Source organism: Drosophila melanogaster, chromosome X (genome assembly GCF_000001215.4).
Source record: "Drosophila melanogaster chromosome X".
In the NCBI taxonomy this organism is placed as follows: Eukaryota; Metazoa; Arthropoda; class Insecta; order Diptera; family Drosophilidae; genus Drosophila; species Drosophila melanogaster.
Window position 1 is genome coordinate 21,274,283 of NC_004354.4, and position 10,502 is coordinate 21,284,784.

At 38.4% G+C, this 10,502-nt stretch overlaps 1 protein-coding gene across 9 annotated transcripts in view, besides 1 other annotated feature; it reads right to left on the minus strand.

Moving 5' to 3' along the window:
- Window positions 1-6,889, minus strand: part of Mnr (Membrane-bound Notch regulator) — a 75,862-nt gene extending 68,973 nt beyond the window's left edge. For 3 of the 9 annotated variants that reach the window (NM_167734.2, NM_167735.2, NM_167736.3), the window contains exons 1-2: window positions 6,764-6,889; window positions 4,900-4,904 (exon numbers count right to left, since the gene is read on the minus strand). The gene's annotated coding sequence lies outside the window, so the exon portion shown is untranslated. The remainder of the gene's footprint in view (window positions 1-4,899; window positions 4,905-6,763) is intronic. The other 6 variants (NM_001272833.1, NM_001272828.1, NM_001272832.2 and 3 more) reach the window with 3 other exon arrangements.
- A 2,266-nt stretch (window positions 6,890-9,155) lies between these two features.
- Window positions 9,156-9,429: a mobile genetic element.
- The last annotated feature ends 1,073 nt before the right edge of the window (window positions 9,430-10,502 follow it).

Genomic DNA, 10,502 nt, shown 5'->3' on the forward strand with positions numbered 1-10,502 from the left:
ATCCCATAATAATTGGTTCTTCCATCTTTTTCCTGCCAGTAAACACGCACCTTAAGTGTGTTATTTTATGTGATTTTATTCTGGCTAAATTAAAAAAAATGCGGACCCAAAATAATCCTTTTCTGATAAAGTTTCCACATGGTTTGTAAAAAACAGTTCGTAATCGAAAACTGTTCTTGTATATTTAATTGTCCTTACACGCATATTGCAACAGTCTATTTTCTTGAGAGCTTCATAAATAATCAAGATATTCCAGTTCGCTTGCCCAATGGTTTTTCTTGCGTGATGCACAGATGCAAAAAGAAGCACATCAGGCGTTACACGGCTCCATTGATCTCCAGCATCGATTTCCATCCCCTTTGATCGTAGTCGTCATCATGGAGAACTTCAACTAAGTTATTTGCAAAATTCTTATTCTGCTTTGAGCGACAAACAAACGAGAACAAAGACAAACAAATCAACAAACACACAATATCTGCTGTTATCTGAGTGCTTACACACCGACTTTATACTGGGGACAGTGTGCCAGACCCCCTTCCTTAACCCACAACGACCAGCCCCCGTGTCGCCCCTTAACCCACAAGTAGCCCCGAGTCATTTCTAATGCGAAAACTATCGACAGTCCATCGCAGTGGGTCCGAGTGAGCTGTAACTGCTACTGCTTCTATTTACTGGATGGTGTTTGCTGTATCTGTAAACGAATCAAATTGAAAAAGGCAAATGCGAGTGGGCGAGCGTTGTGCACTGAGCGAAAAGAGAGACTCTATTTGGTGGGAACACTTTATATAACGTATAAATCAAATCACAAAAATGGAAAAGTGCATCTGGTTAGATCATTTTTGAATTAACTACGACTTGCTAATGGCTAATGGCTATTGGAAATAATAAATAGAAATAATTGACAAAATATGGGTAAAAATCAAGTAGTTTAAAGAAATTGCCACTTTTTTCTTTTAAACCTGTCTAAGCTAAGGAAATTTGCTGGGATATTTAATATGGTGAATAAATCAGGCATTAGCAACAGCCTCACTAAATTACTCACAATATTTAAATCGAATCTTGTAAATAGCAAGCCTCGACTATTTTTGCCACTGCAATCCAATCCGGCTCAGAAGTGAGCAGATGACATGACAAATTTCGCTGAGCTGCAGTCAAAGTTGAAGCTCAACCCGAAATCCTAAATCGAAATCAGAAGGCAGAAGCCAGAGGCCAGAAGCCAGAAACCAGAATCCATAAAAGTGAGCAAGGATTCAGAAATCGGGGAAGACGGTACGGTACGGTACGGTACGTTGCTGACAATTCAATTGTCACATCCGCTTATAAAGTTGGCAACCGTGGCTGAGAGAGAACATTTCAAGGTTACCGCTGGCCAAATCGTGGGGAAATCATGGAACAAGTCCAAAGGCTGAAAGCCAGACAACTTCAATTTCATTCCGTCTCGCTGTGCTGCTGATTCACATCCAACTCGGCGGATCCCAATCCTATTCCGCATCCAAGTTCGAGTTCGAGTCCGAGTTGGAGTCCGAATCAGATTCAGATTCTGATACAGTTACTTCTGGCATTTCTATGACTGTTTCCTGTCTGTCTTCCACTTCCTGCCCTCGATTTTAATTTGGCCGCCCTTCAATTTCACAGATTCTCGAACGGCATCCCATCGACAGTAGATTGTGAGGGGCGGTTAAGATGGGGCCACTCAAAAATTGAAAACTTCTCCCTCATATTTTTTATTTCGAGCCACAAAATCAAGTCGAGCGTCAAATCACTCAAACAACTTTGGACGACCCTCCGTCGCATTTAATTTATTTCTTTTTCGGCTCTGTGTCGGTTATTAAATATTTAAACATAATCCCGTGGGGAAAATTGAAAGCAAATAGCTTATGATAAACAAACATTGTCCTGTCAGTAAACGACTGCAAATAAAAGTCTCGATAAAGTACATTCGGAATATTTATTTGCCCCTGGGCTATTTAATGTCCAATCAATTTATATGCATAGGAGCAAATACAATAAATAAAGTCACCAAAGTGGCCATCAAATTACAGTTAATACAATTTTATTTGTAAAAGTTTTGATTGAGTTCTAATGCGGCTGAAAACGCATTACAATTTAGAAAAGCATCACAGAATAGTAAGAAACTATTTGGGTCAAATGAAATTTGAAATTTAAAGTTGCCTTTGTCATAAAATCTTTCTCTAAATATATGTATGTATATATTCAGCAATGCCCGTTGTTTATGGAAATAATCCGATTATGAATAGTTTCGCCATAATATTATACATCGGGGGAGAGCTTTGCTCGAATACAATAATTATAAGTCATGAAAACGCTTTTTCATTCATATTTCTGAGGCGTATTTATGGGAGGACACCTTAATTCTATAGAATTGAAAGCTTCGTATAGCAATTTAAAAATACAAACTGAACGCTAAATCGCTGCGTTCCTCTATCGTGGGGAAATACGTGAAGGAAAAACCGACCAAAAAATGTTCGAGATAATATTATACTAATAATCATCGAAACGACCTGAAAACGCGGAGACTGTGCGGCTGATAGCGATAACCTTTGGGGTCAGTTGTCTATCTGAAAACGTGTGCTTATATTCGGGACACAAATATATATATATATATATATATATAAACATATATATACATACCTTTGTATGTGCATACTCATACTCTAGTATGGTACTCTATAAATATAGAAATATTTGACTTTGTCTTTGTGTTAACGACATCTTAACCAATCTACACGTAATCCAATTTGCCCTCGCCGCCGACGAAGAAGCTCTCCCAACAATTGTTTTTGATTATTTAATTTGCCAGAATTTTGCTTTGATTTAGTTTCGTTTCTATTCGTGCCGTTTGGTTCGGAGGAGATCCCTGCCTCCTGCCATGGCTTTATCCTTTATCCTGGGGCCTTGAGGCGAGTTCAGCCGACCACAAGATGTGTCCTTAGCCCTTTTGCTTTGCATTGCCTTTCTCTGTCCTTCTCTACGCTGCTTTGCTCAGCATTGTCGCTGCCTATGATTTACTCCTGCCGCAGTTCTGGGACCTTGAAAGTGTGACAGCGCATTGTTACCAAACCTTGTTCTTTGGCCCACAGACCGAAGCGCACCGAGTGCTGGAATGCCACGCCACAGTGCGCAACAAAAGCAGGTCGCCGAGTGGCGTAGGATCTGCGGAATATGAACAGTATTGGAAGATTCGAGTACATCAGGTACCAAAGTGTACCAAAGCCGCCAGTCTTGGAAGAAAATCTATTGAAACGGATCCCAAATGCGCACTTGATTCAAAATGTATCATTTATTTCGAAATGCACATCCTGTCTATGACTAGCTATGTAGTCGTTCTGCTTTTCTAAAATCAAACTTAAATGCTTGTCGCGCATTAACTGAAATTAATGATTCAATTTTAAAATGGACATCACATTTAAATTGTTCTCTACCTTTTTGGCCTTTGAAGAATTATTTGAAAAATATCATGGCAATATAAAAAAAAAAACATTTTCGAATTATTTGCTGGCCGAGTAGCACATTAAATTGGACACCTAACGTTTGACTCTCGACAGGTTAGTGTTAGTTTTCGGCCAGGACGTGCAACATGGCTTGCAACATTTCCACCTCAGATGGCTCTCATACCCCCCGCACCCCCTTCGATCCTTTTACCCCCTCCTCCACGACCCTTTTTCACCGCTTTTTCAACCCCTTTTAGCCTTTGTCTCTGTGCATTTGGCTTGACAGTCACAGCAACCAAAAGTGCGCTATGTGCTTTTGTTTTTCGCCTTTCTCTCGATTCCAGTATTGTTTTGTTTCACATTTTGTTGTCGTTGCGCTTAGCCGATTTGTCTTGCCCTCCTTCCCCGTTTTTCCCAATTTTCCCCGATTTCCTTGGCTATTCTTGCGGCTTGCCAGGGGCTTCGGGCAACATTTTGCAGCAGTTCTCTGAGGTTTGCATTATTAAAATACGTTTAAAGCTCGAAAGAAAACCTCCGAATACCTGTACACACAATTATCTTCTGTATGTTTTCTGAGCATAACTTTCAATCGCAGCTAATTGTTTGCGTCAGCAAAAACTTTCGGAGATTCCACACAAATTAAATTTCCCCAAGCAAAAAAGTTGCCAATAATTTGCGTGTGGGTCGGGGGATAATCGAATATAACTTAGCCTCATGGAAATTATTTGTTGCGAAAGTTTTGCCCGTTCAGGCAAACTTTGCGACTGGTTTAGCATAATAGCGATATAATTTTTTGCCATTTTTCAACTTCAATATAGAGGCATTTAATTGATTTTGATCGATAGTAGAAGCCTAATTGAATCCGGCCCCGTCTTCCGATGTTTGTGATTATAGACTTGACTTTGATAGATGGCCTAATTGCTAAATTGGTTGTATGAGCTGTAGATTTACTACTTATTCGACGGATAGTTTCAAGAGGTGTTTGCCATAAACATAAATTGTTTTGTTGTTTTGACAAATAGGAAAAATAACTTTCATATAAAATTGGGCACCAGCTTTATCAAGTTTTAAATACTGAATGGAAATAAAATGGAAAAATAATAGTGATTGTGTTGAATATTCAGATACATTTAATATATACATACTTTTTCACGATGCTTTACTCTATTTTCGTTGAAAAAATTCCAAAAAAAAAAAAACATAGCTCTGCAATCCGATAGATTGCTTAATATGTCCAATAAAAGCTCTTGCAAACACGTTATTCCAAGCTAATGTCAAAAATGTTTTCCCTGCCGCATTTCAGTCAGTTTTCCTAAAGTTTTCCTGATTGATTTGTCGGAAAGCACAAGACTTTGCAGCGAAACAAAAGTCGCAGTAAATTAATAAGCCTGCCGCAGACGCGGGGGGCAGTCAGGCCCCCTATGACCAAATGGTAACACATACTGACCTGACCTACTCTCCGGTTGCGAGTTGGAGCACGGGCCCGAGTATGGGATCCAGAACGGGAACGGGAAGAGGAGCGTTGCACAGCGGTGGCAGTGGCGAAAATAGTAACATAAAGAATAAAACACAAAAATATATGTAGAAAAAAATATAGAAAATTTTGTTATAGAAAAAATTGGACTCTGTGTGGTATAGGCTTATAAGTGAGAGCACTTGAGTATACACTGAGAGAAATAAGGCAACTCGCGCCTTGAAGGCAGACAATATCAGCGAGCTCTTAGCAATCATTTTTCACTTGAATTTTTTGAGTTGGCTCCATGATTAGCACTTAACGGCTGCCATCCTGAGTATATTTAAGATTTGCACTTATTTCCGATTAAATGTTCACACTTAGGATAGGAACCGATCTGCGCGCAACGTCTCGAACTCTAATGAATTTCCCGCCGTGTAAAGTGGAGACTGGGAGCCTTTGGAGACCTCGCTGTTTGAAGCCCCTTTGCTGTTCCCCGATCCCCGGCGAGGGTCCTTCATGCTGGGCCCCCGGAACACGCGATATTACTGGGGGGGAATATACACATACATATGTATATGCAGGAGAAGGAGCGGGGTCTACATACTATATGTACATATATTCCGGGGAATGCAAAGGGGTCTAAAACGACGACGGTGGGCATGGCTGACTTTATTCTGACGGACTGTTGCGTGTTTTGGAGCCAACAACTGCGATGTACTCGTTGCCATTGTTGTCGCCGTTGTTGTTGCTGTTGTTTTTGTTACTTTGTTGTTGCGGCTTCCATTTACTTTCTATTGTATTATATTTTATATGCTTTGACAAAGCCCCAAGCCACTTAGACAAACTGCTTCAACTTTCTGCCCGGCTCTTGTTGCTGTTTATTATTGTTATTTAATGTTTATAGTTCGCCGAACAAGACGCGATATGTGGGTGGTTTCAGGCGGCATCACCCCTTCCCTTTCGGAGGCGTTGGGAAAGGGATTATTAGCCATGTATATTAGATGACGTTACACGACCCGGCCTACAAAAGAAACACGAAGAACCTCCGAGGAAATTGCTAGACAAAGTGGAACACTCAACACTGATCATCGCAATTAGTATGTCCCCATTTAAAGCATGGCTCTTGCATTACAGAGTTTAGGTTTAGAATTAAGTGACAAATAATTCAAATGATTTTTCCAGTATAATTAATACACTGAAGACGTCTTCGCATTAATGCGTTCAAGTCTTTTAAACCTCTTTAACTAACGTTTTGCGTTTGGAACGTTAAGAAAATATGTTTGACCATTTTAGATTTTTCAAAAAGAAAATTTAAAAACTTTTCTCCTAACAAGTTCAATGGCATAATTCGGCAATTTAAACACTGAGCCTGTGAGTTGAAAGCGTTTCCGAAATTCTTAAGCGCTTAGCAAAATTTTTTTTTTTTTTAATTGATATCCATCAATAAAATCAGCTAAAAAAAACAACATTCGAATTGCTAATTAGCAAGAGAGAGAAACGAATTAGAAAAGGCAAAGCAGAGATGACGATCACGATCACGATCTCACACACTCGAAAAAAACTATATATGCAAATATGTTTTAATTGAGCACAACAACAATGGCAACAACGTTGGCGGCACAGATTGGATTCACTTTGTTTTTAGCACTTTTTCGCAGAAAAAATGATTTAATGGCACAAAAACGAAAAAAAGAACAACACAATAAAAAAAAATTTCAGTTGTGAGAAAAAATCCCAAATCATTAGCACTTTAATTGTATTTTGGGTTTATTTTCAGTTTTTTTTTTCGTTAGTTTTTCTTTTTTTGTTTTCTTTTGATTCGAAACGCGTTTCGTGAAATCACCGGCTTACGTACGTTTATAATTTGCGTCAAAATCGCTGAGAACTGCGTTCGTTGTGGGAGCTAAAAATTAAACCGTCGGGAGCCCAACTGACACCTTCAGTGCTTCGTTTTGCACTGAGCGCCAACGCAGCGCCAGTGTAGCGCCAAAAACCGGTTCGGCTCCACGTTCAACGGCTCATGGGGACTCGGGCATCTTCGGCAATTTGGCCTTCGTGCCCGCATCGCATCATCTCGCTCTTTCCCTTGCTCCCGTTCAGCCTTCCTCCTACCATACCCTGCCCTCGCCGTTGCACCAACGCGATTTCAATGCCAAGCCAAAGCAGATGTTACCAGCGTGGATTTTGTTGTTTTGATTTTTTGTCGCGCTCGCACGTGCGCGAGTGTGTGCGTTTTTGTTTTGTTGGTGGCAAGTGCAACGCTTTCGAATACCGTGTAACTTCAGATAGCTCTGATAGAATGAATTTAGAACTATAGCGATCAGCCTAATAACTGTAGTGTTTATTTCAGAAGAAATAAATACATATGTACATATGTATGACAGGAACATAGAACTTCAAAAATACACATTTCATAAGCATTGACCAAAACACACGACACAGCAGTGATTTGAAATTTACACTTCCTTCAATAAGTAAACTTACATACCTAACTGATGTAGCAGAATCAATATTCGCTTACCATATTGCGGTTGTAACAGATTATAACTTATCCCATCTTTAGATTTTCAATAGATTCATTCTGAAAGCCAAACAAATAAATTAATTGGTATCAAAGTTCAGAATCACATCACTTCCTGCATACCCTGCATATTTACCACTAACGGCACTTACTCACACCGGAGTAAAAAGAAAAAGAAGGCAAAGAAGAAAAAGCAGAAACGCCAGTTAAAAGAAAGTTGGCAGCGCTATGATTTTAATTGGGAATCGTTTATGGGACAGAGATTTTTCTAATCCAAATGAGTTATTCGGTCATTAGTAAAGCTATTAGGGTTCCCTCCCGCTCATGATGTCTCTCACTCCCACCCTTGATCACTCTGCTGACGGTATCTTTTTTATACCCTATATGAGGGATTCATAAATATGGTTTCCCTTATTTTTTCAGAAGCTTTTAACTTTTGGTTTGCTGGCACGTTAAATATATGTACATACAAATGTATGTACATACATGCATACATTGTGTACAATAAATACCGATCCAGGCTATTCAGCACAATAAACAATACTTTTTTGGTAAGGAACTTTAAGATTCGGTCAGATTTCGCTTCTCTTCCTATTGTAACATTTATGTACATACATATGTATGTATGTACATATATATGTATTTTCAGTTGTTGTTGTTGTCATAAGCAAGGCAGAACGAATTTTTCAAGTTCAACATGTCGCCGCTTATTTTAATTTTAATCACACAACACAAAACATGAGCCGTGGTTATTGCTGTTGTTGTGGCTTTTTGTGTTACATTTTAATGTTATGCGGCCTTTGTTTGTTTGTTTATGCACACAAAACATTTATAAAAGTGCCCCAGGGTGGACTTCAATTGTTCCTAAAATTTAAGGTCATGCGGTGCAGTTTATAGGAAATTATTTAAGGCGAAACTGAATTTCCAACACATGTGCGTTTTGAACAGAAATAATTAATATAAATGATTATCATTTTAATAAAAACAATTAATCATGTACTTGTTTATTAAATAATGCTAATGCATAAATGGCTTTTTCAAACTTTTTTAAATTTGTTTAGGTATTTCCGATCTTTTCCTTTCAAATTCCACCCCAAATGACGCATATTTTATGGGATTTTTTCTGGCTTTTCTTATTTAGACTTTTGGGCCCTTAATGTCCTCTATGAGATATTATGTGCCATGCACACACACTAGCACATATCCAAAGATAACTGTAATGTTGTAATGTAGTCCATTTGCGACAAATATGCGCACCCAAAAAATGCTCCTCGGACAATGGCTGAAATTGTTCGCATATTCATGACCGAATTACCCACATTCGGCTGGCGAGTGAGCGAGAGGAGAGACCCTCCAGTGTGAGCGAGAGGGATGACGAAGGGTGCGCAGGGAGGGCGGATGACTGGACACAGCAGAACAAACAAAACCCATTGGCAAGGCACGCAAATCTCGGCTATGACCAAAATATTTGCCAAAGCTCGTCGAGTCCTAAAAAATCAAAAAGAAAAAAAAAATGTACACCGAACATAAAATCTGCAAGCAACCCTGAACGTTATATGATTTTATAATTTGAAAACATAAATTTTTTTAATTTCCTGATTTGACCATTGCTATATTAAATAGGCGAATATGTAGAAATATTAAAAAAAACATAATCTTAATGATAATGAGTTACGAATTTAAATAATTAATATTATCAATAGCCGAGTCGATCCATGTCCGTCCTCAAAACCGTCACGCCCACAATTTTGAAAATGTTTTGAAATTTTTTTACATTTATATTAGTCTTGTAAATTTCTATCGATTTGCCAAAGAACTTTTTGCCACCCCCACTCTAACGCCCTAAATCCGCCGAACCGGTCACGCCCACACTTTAGAACAATTTTTAAATGTGTTCTCATTTTATTCCCCAATATCTATCGATATCCCAGAAAAATGATGAGTAACGAGTAACAAATGAGTATCTGATATCGGGGAACTCGACTATAGCATTCTCTCTTGTTTTAATACAATATTGTATAATATAAATACATACTTTTAATTTGAAATACAATTTTTTTTGGTTTTGGGACCTAATTCCGTTTGTCATAACCCTTTTTACATCTGAAATGTGCCTATATTTTTGTTGAGTGTGCGAGTGTGTAAAAAAGCGTTGCCAAGAAATCAAAGTGAGTGGGCTTGCCGTCGACAACGGGGGGATGAAACCAGGCCGGATATATTAGCCAAGACAGGACAGGGACAGCATAGTCGTTTCATTTTGCAACCTGCGTCAATGACAACAAATTTCATGTAAGTCCCTCTCCCATAAGATTGGAGGGGATTCACTCCATTCCATTGACGATGGGCAAACTAATATTTGCCGAGCGTAGAGTAATAAAATATTTCTTTGGTCAATAATTGCAATTGAATGTGATGCCCAGAGCCGAAGACACGAATGAAATGGAAACGAGTCCAAAAGCGCTAAGGGCGCAACTAAAAATTAAACGAGTTCAGAGAAATCCGCAAACTGGATATGTCCTAGTAAATAGAACATTTTGGAAAAGGGTTCTCCAAACAAAACTGAATCGTATGTGTGAAGAAAAGTTATAGCCGTTATTACCACAAATATATATATCATATATATTATTATTATATTATATATATATAAAAAATGAAATTGTAGCTGCTTGAAATATATTTCTAAAAACGCTGAATAAATTAATTGATTTGAACAAATCCAACGCAGCATCAGCGTTTTTAGAAATATATTTTGAAATCCAATAGTCATGTTTTTGAACCAACACAAAAGTTTTTTGGTTAAAGTCACGGTTAATTTGTCCAAAACAATATATTATGATAGAGTGAAATGCAAGTGCTAGTGAACTGACTTTGAATTTTAAAGATAATATCCTGTCATCGCATCTTGCGCCTCCCCCGCATTCGGCAGGACTTTATAACTATTTTTTCTCATTTTCATTTTTCTTTTGGAAGCACTCTGGTGTCATTTTAATGCCCACTCCCTGGCCTTTCTTCCGGAGGAATATACGTAAAAGCTTTTATTGTCGTTTGTTTGCTTTAGAATGCAATAAAAATG